We start from the raw sequence: 12,455 nt of genomic DNA on the forward strand, positions 1-12,455 counted from the left end.
CATTGAGAACCCAGTTGATCACAGTCCTCTTTATAACAGCCCTTAACATATTTGAAGACTATCAGGTCCTCCCCCAGGTCATTTTTTCTTAAGACTAAACATGCCTATTTTTTTTAACCTTTCCTCATAGGTCAGGTTTTTTAAACCTTTTATCTTTTAGGTTCCTCTGCTATGGACTCTCACCAATTTGTCTGTATCTTTCCTAAAGTGTGGCGCCCAGAACTGGACACAGTACTCCAGCTGAGGCCTCACCAATGCAGTGCTTAATTTTAATGAGAGAGGTGCCAAGGCACAAGCAATTAGGTGCTGGGGCTCAAGCAAATTTTTTACATTCATAACTGATGCAGCCAGCCCAGAGGTACCGGAGCTATGAACTGCCAAGCTTAGAGGTGCCGGTGCTCAGCCCTGGCAAGCCCTGGCACAAATTAAGCACTGCGGCAATGACAAGTAGAGCAGGACAATTACCTCCTGTGTCTCAGGCTATATCTACACTTAAACGCCAGTAGCACTTCAGTGTAGACCAGAGATGGGCAAAGTACGGCCTGGGAGCTGCATCTGGCCCTCAGACATTTTAATCTGGCCCTCAAGCTCCAGCCGGGGAGCAGAATCTGGGCTTTCCCTGCTCCACCTGGGGAGTGGGGTCGGGGCCTTGCCCCGCTCCGTGTGTACCATGGCTCTGCACGGCTTCCGGAATAGCAGCATGCTCCCCCTCTGGCTCCTACACGTAGGGGCAGCCAAGGGGCTCCGCACGCTGCCCATGCCCCAAGCACCACCCCCGCAGCTCCCATTGGCCGGGTACCACGGCCAATGGGAGCTGCAGGGGTAGCACCTGTGGATGGGGCAGCGTGTGGAGCTGCCTGGCTGTGCCTCCACATAGGAGCCAGAGTGGGGACATGCCGCTGCTTCTAGGAGCTCCTTGAGGTAAGCACCACCCTGACTTCCTCCTATGCCCCAACTCCCTGCCTCAGCCCTGAACCCCTTCCTTCTCTCTGAACCCCTTGGTCCCAGCCCAGAGCACCCTCCTACACCCCAAACCCTCATCCCCAGCCACACTCCAGAGCCCACACTCCCAGCTGGAGCCCTGACCCCCGCTGCACACCAACCCCCTGCCCCAGCCCGAACGCCCCCACACACACTCGCAACTCTTCATTTCTGGCCCCACCACAGAGCCCACACCCCCAGCCAGAGCCCTTACCCCCTCCCGCACCTCAGCCCCCAATTTCATCAGCATTCATGGCCCACCATACAATTTCTGTACCCAGATGTGACCCTCGGGCCAAAAAGTTTTCCCGCCCCTGCTGTAGACACTACAGCGATGGGAGGGGTTCTTTCATCATTGTAATAAATTCACCTCCCCGAGAGGCAGTAGCTAGGTTGACGGAAGAATTCATCTGTTGACCTAGCACTGTCTACATGGGGACTTAAATCAGCTTAACTATGTCCCTCAGGGGTGTCGATTTTTAACACTCCTGAGCAACATAGCTTGGTCAATCTAATTTTCTAGTGTAGCTCAGATCTTACATATATGACACTCCTGTTAATGCTATATCTAACTTATCTAAATATTCTTTAACCTGTCCTTTTCCTGTTTTGGCTTGCATTCCTTCCCCCTGTTGTTAATATTAATTGTGCTGCATAACTGGTCACCATTAACCTTTTCAGTGAAAACTGAAACCAAATAGGCATGAAATCCCTCAGCTTTCTTCCTGTTATCAGTTATTAGCTCTCCTTCCCACCTACATAGAGGGCCTACACTTTCCTTTATCTTTCTATTGCTCCAAATGTATTTAAAGAACCTCTTCTTATTTCCTTTTGTCCCTTGCTAGATGTAACTCATTTTACTTAGCCTTTCTGATTTTGTCCCTGCATGCTTGTACTATTCTTTTGTATTCCTCCTTACTAATTCATCCATGTTGTTGAAGGATTCCCTTTTTGTTTTTCAGGTCATTAAAGAGCTGCTGATGCATCCATATTGGCCTTTTGCTATTCTTCCTATTTTTCCTTTGCATCAGGATAATTTGCAGTTTTGCCTTTAATGTTGTCTCCTTGAGAAACTGCCAGCTCTTCTGAATTCCTTTATCTCTTAGATTTTCTTCCCACAGGACCTTAACTACCAGCTCTCTCAATTTGTTAAAGTCTGCTTTTTTGAATTCCGTTGTCCTTATTCTGCTGCTTCTCTCACTTCTTCCTTTCTTTACCATCATGAAATCTATCTATTTCATAATCACTTTCACCCAAATTGCCTTCCACCTTCAGATTGGCTACTAATTCCTCCTTTTTGGTAAGAATCAAGTCTAGAATGGCTGTCCCTCTGGTTACTTCTTCCACTTTCTGAAACAAAAAATTGTCCCCAATACATTTCCAAGAACTTACTGGAAATTTTGTGTTTTGCCATATTACTTTTTTAATGGATATGTAGCTAGTTAAAGTCCTCCATTACTATTAGCTCTTGTGTTTTGGATATTTCTGTTATTTGTTCTAGAAATGCCTCATCCACCTCCTCTTCCTGATTTGGTGAGCTATAGTAGACCTCTACCATGTTGTCATCCCTATTTTTTGCCCCTTTTATCATTACCCAGAGACTTTCAACTGGTCTGCCTCTCACATCCTTCTGGACCTCAGAACAAGTGTATACGTTCTTGATGTATAGTGTACCACCTCCTTCCTTTTTATCCTGTCTGTCCTTCCTGACCAAGTTGTTCCCCCACTACCTATAGTCCAGTTATGAGACCTATCCCACCAAGATGGCAGAGATGGCATTGTGCTGTGTAGCTGCCTGCTACTGGATCTGGAATGACAAATGGACACAGGCTATGAAATGCTGAACAATGTGTATATCCCAATTCTGAGCTGATCTTACCTAGCTCTGACAGATTCCTGAGGGTTTGAGTTTTTTATACTTTGGCAATATTTGCCTACTTTGTTCTGCCTCATTGAATTGATTGTGTTAACAGTATGATCACTGTTACATAACCAAACAGATTAAAGATCCAAAAGATTTGAAATAGGATATTGAAAGCAGGAGCTATCCCATGAGCAGGGCCGGCTCCAGACACCAGCTTAGCAAGCAGGTGCTTGGGGCGGCCAAGGGGAAGGGGCGGCACGTCCGGCTCTTCGGCGGCGGGTCCCTCAGTCCCTCTCGGAGGGAAGGACCTGCTGCCGAATTGCCACCAAAGAAGAAAGCGGCATGGTTGCGCTGCCGCCGATCACGATCGCGGCTTTTTTTTTTTTTTTCCCGCTGCTTGGGGTGGCAAAACCCCTGGAACCGGCCCTGCCCATGAGAACAACTGCAAGAACATTCTCAGATGCAAATTAAGGGTTTTGGCAGGTCTGCGGAAAGTGCAAAATTTTGTACCTCCACCTTCCCTTTTGTTAGCTGCATGTTTAAGTGACTTCCTTTTGGGACTGCTACAGCATAGGAAGTGTGCTGAAGCATTACATCCCATGTCTTTGAGGAGCTGGATGGAATGGAATTAAGTAATTTTAATCTACTATGGGATGAAAATGATCAACACCACAATGTGAAACTGCATATGCAGTCTGCGAAAGAAAAGGCCCTTAAACAGAAATTTGAAAAGAAAATTGAACAAGATGAAGTGCTAGATTGGACTGAAGATTTGTTCTGCAGGACATAGGATCAGTGGCAAAGAATTCCCCCAAAAGGAGACCTTACAGAGGTAACAAATGAGTGGTCCACTCAAAATGCTGCTTGAGGACATTACAGCATGGCACTGGGATGATTGACAAGAGCTTTTAGGAGTTCAAAAAAGTTGTCACTGAAACACCTGTAGTGAGATATTTTGAGATTAGCAAAGAATCTAAGACTGAAATTGATGCACATGCATGTGGGTTGGATGCTGTCCTGCAACACAATTGTTCAGTGACAAATAACTAAAACACAACAGATCTATGTTCAGGGCCGGCTCCAGGGTTTTTGCCGCCCCAAGCGGCGCAAAAAAAAAAAAAAAAAAGCCGCGATCTGAGGCGGCAATTCGGCGGGAGGTCCTTCGCTCCGAGCGGGAGTGAGGGACCGTCCGCCAAATTGCCGCCGAACAGCTGGACATGCCGCCCCTCTCCGGAGTGGCCGTCCCAAGCACCTGCTTGGCAAGCTGGTGCCTGGAGCCGGCCCTGTCTATGTTCAGGTTGAAGAATAAATGCTAGCAATTATTTCTGGTAGCTAGAAGGGTTTACAGCTGAGACAGAAACAGAACATAAACCATTGCAGTGTAACCCATTGCCTAGGCTTCAGAAAATGATAATGAAATTCCAAAAGTACTCATTAAATGTGGAATTCAGGCTTATTGAGGGCATTATAGTTGAGCTTGGCAGAATTAGATTTTTATTTTTTTATAATTTTGACAGATAATATGAATGTTTCTTTTTAAGCTTTTTTATTATGGATTTAAATGTTCACAGTTGCACAAAATTATGGGGTTTTAGCATTTTTCCAATGTCTTTTTAAATTTTCATGTGTCCTAGAAATTATGGGGGGGTGCAGACAATAATTATTTAATGACAGTAAATGTTGAGATTCAAAAAGTTGAAGCTTTATAACGATTAAAACACAAATTGTCAACATCACCAAGTAATATATACCAAGTAAATATCCCTAAATCAAACTCTAGGTTCTCAAGCAGCATTTGGCTTACTTTGCCTCTCTGTAAATTTCTGTTGTTATTGATGGAAACATTTTTTCATGGTTTTGTATGTGTATGCTGAAATTGACGTTTACTGACATTTACCAATAAAAATCTAATTCTTCCAAATCTAATTATAGTGGATCTGCTTTCAAGAGAATGTATAAATACTGAAAGCAAGGTGCTGTAGGAAGAAGAGGTTGAAGTAAACATGACTCAAGTACTATCCATTTTTTAGACAAAATTTGACAAGCTCAAACAACAAACACAAAATCAGCCACTATTGTAAAAGTCTGAGAAAGTAATTCTAGATGGATGGCCAATAGAAAAAGTCCAGGCACCTCCAATCTCAGAGTCCTTTTGGAACTATAGAGATGTAATTGCTGCATATGATGAGATTCTGTACAAAGGATATTATGTTATAATACCGCACAGCATGGGGGATGAGAACACTAAACATAACCCAAAATGAGAAATGTAAAAACGAAGCCTGAGGTGGTGTATTCTGGCCAGGCATGAATGCAACAATCTAAGATAAGGTATCTGCAAATGAGATCTACAACAATAAAAACAGATACCAATGCAAAAGAACCGCATGAGATTCCTCGATTGCCTTTAGTCTGAGGTTGGAGTAGGCCTATTTAAATTAAGCAGGAAAGATTAGTTCTTATTAGTGGGCTATTATTTTTTTTTAAATTATCTGTTGCATACCATATTAAGTAACAATGTAACACCATAGTGTAAAACACAGTTTGTTCACTATGGGATTGCAGATTGCAATACAACCTTAAGTATCAGGGGTAGCCGTGTTAGTCTGTATCCACAAAAACAATGAGTCTGGTGGCACCTTAAAGACTAAAATATTTATTTTGGCATAAGCTTTCATGGGTAAAAAACCTCACTTCTTCAGATGCATGGAGTGAAAGTTACAGATGCAGGCGTTATATAATGACACATGAAGAGAAGGGAGTACCTCACAATTGTTGACAGGGCCAATTAAATCAGGGTGGATGTAGTCCACTCCCAATAATAGATGAGGGGGTGTCAATTCCAGGAGAGGCAAAGCTGCTTTTGTAATGAGCCAGCCACTCCCAGTCCCTATTCAAGCCCAAATTAATGGTGTTAAATTTGCAAATGAATTTTAGTTCTGCTGTTTCTCTTTGAAGTCTGTTTCTGAAGTTTTTTTGTTCAAGAATAGTGACTTTTACATCTGTTATAAAGTGTCCATGGAGATTGAAGTGTTCACCTACTGGCTTTTGTATGTTACCATTCCTGATGTCCGATTTGTGTCCATTTATTCTTTTACGTAGGGACTGTCCGGTTTGGCCAATGTACATGGCAGAGGGGCTTTGCTGACACATGATGGCATATATAACATTAGTAGATGTGCAGGTGAATGAGCCCTTGATGGTATTGCTGATGTGGTTGGGTCCTCTGATGGTGTCGCCAGAGTAGATATGGGGACAGAGTAGGCAACGAGGTTTGCTACAGGGATTGGTTCCTGGGCTAGTGTTTCTGTGGTGTGGTTTGTAGTTGCTGGTGAGTATTTGCTTCAGGTTGGGGGGTTGTGTGTAAGCGAGGACTGGCCTGTCTCCCAAGGTCTGTGAGAGTGAGGGATCATTAACTTTGCCTTGTCACAGGCTCTTCCAACTTCCTTTATAGTTAAAACTCACTGAAATCTTGTGGTTGGACTACACTGTCTTTTTAAAAAAAAAATTAGGATTAATATTTTTTTCCATTATTCTACATAGCTGAAAGTTTCTTCTTCAGGAGAAACCTTATGCTACGTAATTCTGATTAAGATACAATAGTGTTTGTGGAGCCAGATTAGACTAAACTGATTTTTAAAGGCACATTAGATTTTTAATTTTTTTTCACCAGGAGTTGACCAAGGAGGCAGGAAACCCCTTCAGTTTTGTTTTTAGGATCACAGCCTGAAAGACTACAGCAAGTGCATTTAATGCCATTGTGTTGGAACAATGCTTGCTTTTGACTATCCCAGTCACACCGACTGTTGGCTTTCATCATTTCTCAGGGCATCTATCCTCTCTATTTATGTACAGTATTGCCATGCTTCTAGAATGATGCAGAGAAAGGCACTGATTGCAGGAATATGCCCAGGAGGTAGAGGAAAAATCCACCAAATTACAGAATATTAAACAAAATATCCGGAGTCCCCAATGTTTTATCTTGGAACAGGTGTGTCACCTGTTTATTGTCCATATTTATTAAAGGACCTATTTTTAATTCCTCTGCTAATTAACAGAGGCACTTTATCAATTCTCAGAAAGTTCATTCTGTACCCAAAGAGTGAATGCTGTAATTTTGGGGAGGGTACATGCTATTTTTCATATACATCTCTACCCCGATATAACGCGACCCGATATAACACAAATTTGGATATAACGTGGTAAAGCGGTACTCTGGGGAGGCGGGGCTGCGCACTCCGGCTGATGAAAGCAAGTTCGCTATAAAGTGGTTTCACCTATAACGTGGTAAGAGTTTTTGGCTCCCAAGGACAGTGTTCTATCGAGGTAGAGGTGTACAATAAAGAAGTTGAATCCCTACTTTAAATGCAAAACTTTGTAAATATGGAGTCACTACTGATGCCTTCATAATAATATCCCCATATCACTGTGGGAACAAGTTGTATTAAACTTACTGTATATGGAGTGCAAGGACACCGTGTATTTCAAATAAATCTGTATGCCAGGGACAAACACAGATGCAGTAAATAGTACCAAGCTGAGCTTTACATAGAAGGCCACGCTGAATGGATCTATCCAGATTGCAGCCACATCTGTGCTACTCAAAAATGCCTTGCTGGTTATTTGCAGACCTATATTAGGCACAGCTCTCTAACAACCTCCTAAGAGTGGGCAGCATCTAACTGGTGGGCTGCAAAAAATTCCCAGTACATTTAACAGCAGGGCAGTTGCATACTACACAGCTGTAGGATGCTTGGAAGTAGAGGAGGCAATTAAATGGCATGTTCGTTGGATGTCATCCAAAAGCTGCACTCTGTGGTGACTTGAGTGTTAGATTATCAATATTCCCCCTTAGGAAAAGGGGAAGTTGGCCTAGTGAGGACTGAATCAGCAGGACACATTCATACCATCTGCAGAGATCAATGTGCAAGAAGGCAGGAATGGGAAGCAGTGAATGAGCACTGGGAAGTCCCTTTTCTCCATAGGCACATGAGGGGTGCACTTGTCCCTGGCAGAAAGTTAGCATGGCACGTGGAGACGGAGTATTAATAACCTTTCTAAAGAGAGACTTCTCCCGGGCTTGGTGTCTCATCCAGACCACAACAGATGTTGCGACTGTGCAAATGTGCAACTTCTGCATTCTGGAGTTCCCTAGGCAGGGACAGGCTCAGCAACTGGGCTGGGTTTAGGACCTGGAAGAGAGAAATAGAAGTCTCAGAGACACTGATTTTATCCATGTCAGTCAGTGGCAAAAAGGCATCCCTAATTGTAGCCATCAAAGACAAATGGCCCTGGTGAGGTCTAAAGCGATGTTGAGAAGAATGTGGTTAACAGTTTCACACTCATTAATGTCTGATATGGACGTGGAGACAAAAGCAGCAGTAGCCTTGTAGCTGCAGTAAGGGTGGAAACAAGGGTGTAGGGATGGATAAGCAGGTAAAGCAATGGAGGCACGTTTGCCCTGCCATGGGACTAGGAGGAGCTGATTAAGTGTGAAGAGATAGGAGCAGCATGGAAGATAGTTTTGCCCTTCAGTGGGAATGGAAAGGCTCCAGAGACCCTCCTTAATGTCAGCTGGGCATGGGGAACAGGTGCCTGGTGCCTCCATACTGGGGAAGGTGATGAAGTTCATTCCAGTGCCAGCTTTGTACCTGAGTCAGCTCTGAGTCAGGAAGGCAGCTTTGGGGCTGGGGGATTTCCAGGGGGCTGTCAAGGCTGAAATCCCCTGGGATGTCAGACTAGACAGGGTGCTCTTCCCTCTGACCTCACTGGGAGCCTCTGCTTCCTCTTTGTGCAGGGAGCTCCAGCTGCCAGTGCAGGTTATTTCTGGGTGTAGGGACAATTGTGAATGAGCAACGTTTGAGGCACTCCTGTTGCCAAAATCCCCATTAGACCACACGAGTGCCAGGGCTCCTTGCCACTGTTCAAAGGAAGAGTATTCATTCCCGAGATCTTCCTAATGAATTAAATATCCTGTGGGAGCCTGGCTCCAGTGCAAAGCTCCTATGTGTAGCCTGCTCCCCAGGGGCATTCTCAGGAGAATCCCAGCCACTAAACTGTAGCAGAGGTTGCAGATTATCTCTGCCCCCTGTCCATCTGATCAGCACAGATACTATTGGTGTGCACTACCCCCTTGGACAATCCCAGGGGAATTCGAGCCTGAAATTTAGTTCCCACTAGGAATAGATAGTAATTATGCTGCTCTCCATAATAAGTGTTCATAATAGTCTCTAAAAAGCAACAGAGGGTCCTGTGGCACCTTTGAGACTAACAGAAGTACTGGGAGCATAAGCTTTCGTGGGTAAGAACCTCACTTCTTCAGATGCAAGCCTCTGTTCAATTATTACTTCTTCCAGCACTAACTGTTGTTGTGCAGTTAATCCTGCAGGAGATGGATCAAGGAGCAGAGGTTCTGGGAGTGCAGGGTGTTTTCTGGTCCTCTCAGGCTTGCTGCTGGAGGCACAAAGGTTACATGTCTTTGGAGCTGTGCTACCCTCAGCTCAGTTACAGCAGGTAGTTCAAAGCCTCTTACCTGCTTTCAGCTTCCCTTGACTAGGCCCCGCCCATATAAAGCAATGATGGCGCTGCATGGTGAGGACGCAGTATAACCAGGTGGTGTGGATAGGACACAAGAGGTGTGATGGGGATGGTGCACAGCTGGGATGTGCGGAGCCGTTACCCTCCTTCTTAAAGGATTTTTCCCTCAGTAATGGAAGTGGAGATTTTAATAAAATGGGGAAATGCAGTATACGAGTCCCTAACAGCATGGTAACCTGAGCAACCTGGGTAACGGGATGGTTCAGAACCCTCCCTCCCCAGTCTGCTGGCTCCTTTAACTTAGCCTGTATTCAAATACAGGTAGTGCAGGTAGCATTCAGGCAGATGCCCTGCACTGGGCTCGTTAAGCTGCAGCAAGTCTAGTTACTGTAGGTGGCAGCAGTTACGTTGCCTCAGGGCATCACACAGGTTCCCACAACAACAGAAAGATCTGGACCTCGGAGTGAAATTATTTAAAGTCCTTTGATTCCCAGACACAACTTTTGGAGAACGCTTCCCATGAGTATTGCCCCTGGGAACACATAACAACAACATATTTAACTTCACATGCATACTGCTGAACAGCCAACCTGTACACAGGAGAGAACAGAGAGAAGTAACAGCTGATACTGTTACATGCTTATTATTACTATTAGTATTATTTATTATTTGTATTACCATAGAGCAGTGGTGGGCAACCTATGGCCCCGCAGGCCACATGCGGCCCGTCAGAATAATCCACTGGTGGGCCACCAGGCAGTTTGTTTACATTTGCACGGCTGCCCGCAGCTCCCAGTGGCTGTGGTTCGCCATTCCCAGCCAATGGGAGCTGTGGGAAGCGGTGGCCAGCATGTCCCTGCAGCCCGTGCTGCTTCCCGCAGCTCCCATTGGCCGGGAACAGAGAACCATGGTCACTGGGAGCTGTGGGCAGCCATGCAAATGTAGACAGACTGTCTGGTGGTCCGCCAGCGGATTACCCTGACGGGCTGCATGCGGCCCATGGGCCGCATGCGTCCCGCAGGTTGCCCACCACTGCCATAGAGCCTAGGAGACCTAGTCATGAACCAGGACCCCACTGAGCTAGGTGCTTTACAAACACAGAACAGAAAGACGGTCCCTGCCCCAGAGAGCTCACAATCTAAGTACGACAGGTTTCAGAGTAGCAGCCATGTTAGTCTGTATCTGCAAAAAGAACAGGAGTACTTGTGGCACCTTAGGGTATGTCTACACTACGGGATTAATCCGAATTTATATAATTCGAATTTTGGAAACAGATTGTATAAAGTCGAATGTATGCGGCCACACTAAGCACATTAATTCGGCAGTGTGCGTCCATGTACCGGGGCTAGCGTCAATTTCCAGAGCGTTGCACTGTGGGTAGCTATCCCATAGTTCCCGCAGTCTCCTCCGCCCATTGGAGTTCTGAGTTGAGACCCCAAAGCCTGATGGGGCCAAAAACATTGTCGCGGGTGGTTCTGGGTACATCCTCCCCCCTCAGACAACCGTTTTGCACCTTTTTCTTGGGTGAACAGTGCAGACGCCATACCATGGCAAGCATGGAGCCCACTCAGCTCAAGACAGCAGTCATGAACATTGTAAACACCTCGCGCGTTATCGTGCAGTTTATGCTGAACCAGAACCTGCAAAACCAAGCAGCGAGGAGTAGGCTACGGCAGCGCGGCAGCGAGAGTGATGAGGACATGGACATGGAATTCTATCAAACCGCGGGACCCGGTGCTTTGGAGATCATGCTGTTAATGGGGCAGGTTATAGCCATGGAACGCTGATTCTGGGCCTGGGAAACAAGCACAGACTGGTGGGACCACATAGTGTTGCAGGTGTGGGACGATTCCCAGAGGCTGCGAAACTTTCGCATGCGTAAGAGCACTTTCATGGAACTTTGTGACTTGCTTTCCCCTGCCCTGAAGTGCCAGAATACCAAGATGAGAGCAGCCCTCACAGTTGAGAGGCGAGTGGCGATAGCCCTGTGGAAGCTTGCAACATCAGACAGCTACCGGTCAGTCGGGAATCAATTTGGAGTGGGCAAATCTACTGTGGGGGCTGCTGTGATGCAAGTAGCCAAAGCAATCACTGAGCTGCTGCTACGAAAGGTAGTGACTCTGGGAAATGTGCAGGTCATAGTGGATGACTTTGCTGCAATGGGATTCCTTAACTGTGGTGGGGCGATAGACGGAACCCATATCCCTATCTTGGCACCGGAGCACCAGGGTACCCAGTACATAAACCGCAAGGGGTACTTTTCAATGGTGCTGCAAGCACTTGTGGATCACAAGGGACGTTTCACCAACATCAACGTGGGCTGGCCGGGAAGGGTTCATGACACTCGCGTCTTCAGAAACACTACTCTGTTTAAACGGCTGCAGCAAGGGACTTACTTCCCGGACCAGAAAATAACCGTTGGGGATGTTGAAATGCCTATAGTTATCCTTGGGGACCCAGCCTACCCCTTAATGCCATGGCTCATGAAGACATACACAGGCAGCCTGGACAGGAGTCAGGAGCTGTTCAACTACAGGCTGAGCAAGTGCAGAATGGAGGTAGAATGTGCATTTGGCCGTTTAAAAGGTCGCTGGCGCTCGTTACTGACTCGGTCAGACCTCAGCCAAACCAATATCCCTATTGTTATTGCTGCTTGCTGTGTGCTCCACAATCTCTGTGAGAGTAAGGGGGAGACCTTTATGGCGGGGTGGGAGGCTGAGGCAAATTGCCTGGCTGCTGATTATGCGCAGCCAGACATCAGGGCGATTAGAAGATCACACCAGGAAGCGCGGCGCAACAGAGAAGCTTTGAAAACCAGTTTCATGACTGGCCAGGCTACGGTGTGAAAATTCTGTTTGTTGAAAACCCGCCCCCTTGATTGACTCATTCCCTGTAAGCAAACTACCCTCCCCCCTTAAATCACAGCTTGCTTTTAAAGGAAATAAAGTCACTATCGTTTAAAAATCATGTATTCTTTATTAATTGATTATAAACATAGGGAGAGAACCGACAAGGTAACCTGGATGAGGTTTGGGAGGAGGATAGGAGGGAAGTAAAAGGCCACTGAAAAATT

At 45.8% G+C, this 12,455-nt stretch overlaps 1 protein-coding gene across 2 annotated transcripts in view; it reads left to right on the plus strand.

Annotated features, from left to right (window-relative positions):
- Positions 1 to 12,455, plus strand: part of BBOF1 (basal body orientation factor 1) — a 1,057,902-nt gene that overhangs the window by 993,559 nt on the left and 51,888 nt on the right. The gene's annotated exons all lie outside the window — the stretch shown is intronic.

The sequence above is a fragment of the Chrysemys picta genome, chromosome 4 (genome assembly GCF_011386835.1).
Source record: "Chrysemys picta bellii isolate R12L10 chromosome 4, ASM1138683v2, whole genome shotgun sequence".
Taxonomy (NCBI): Eukaryota; Metazoa; Chordata; order Testudines; family Emydidae; genus Chrysemys; species Chrysemys picta.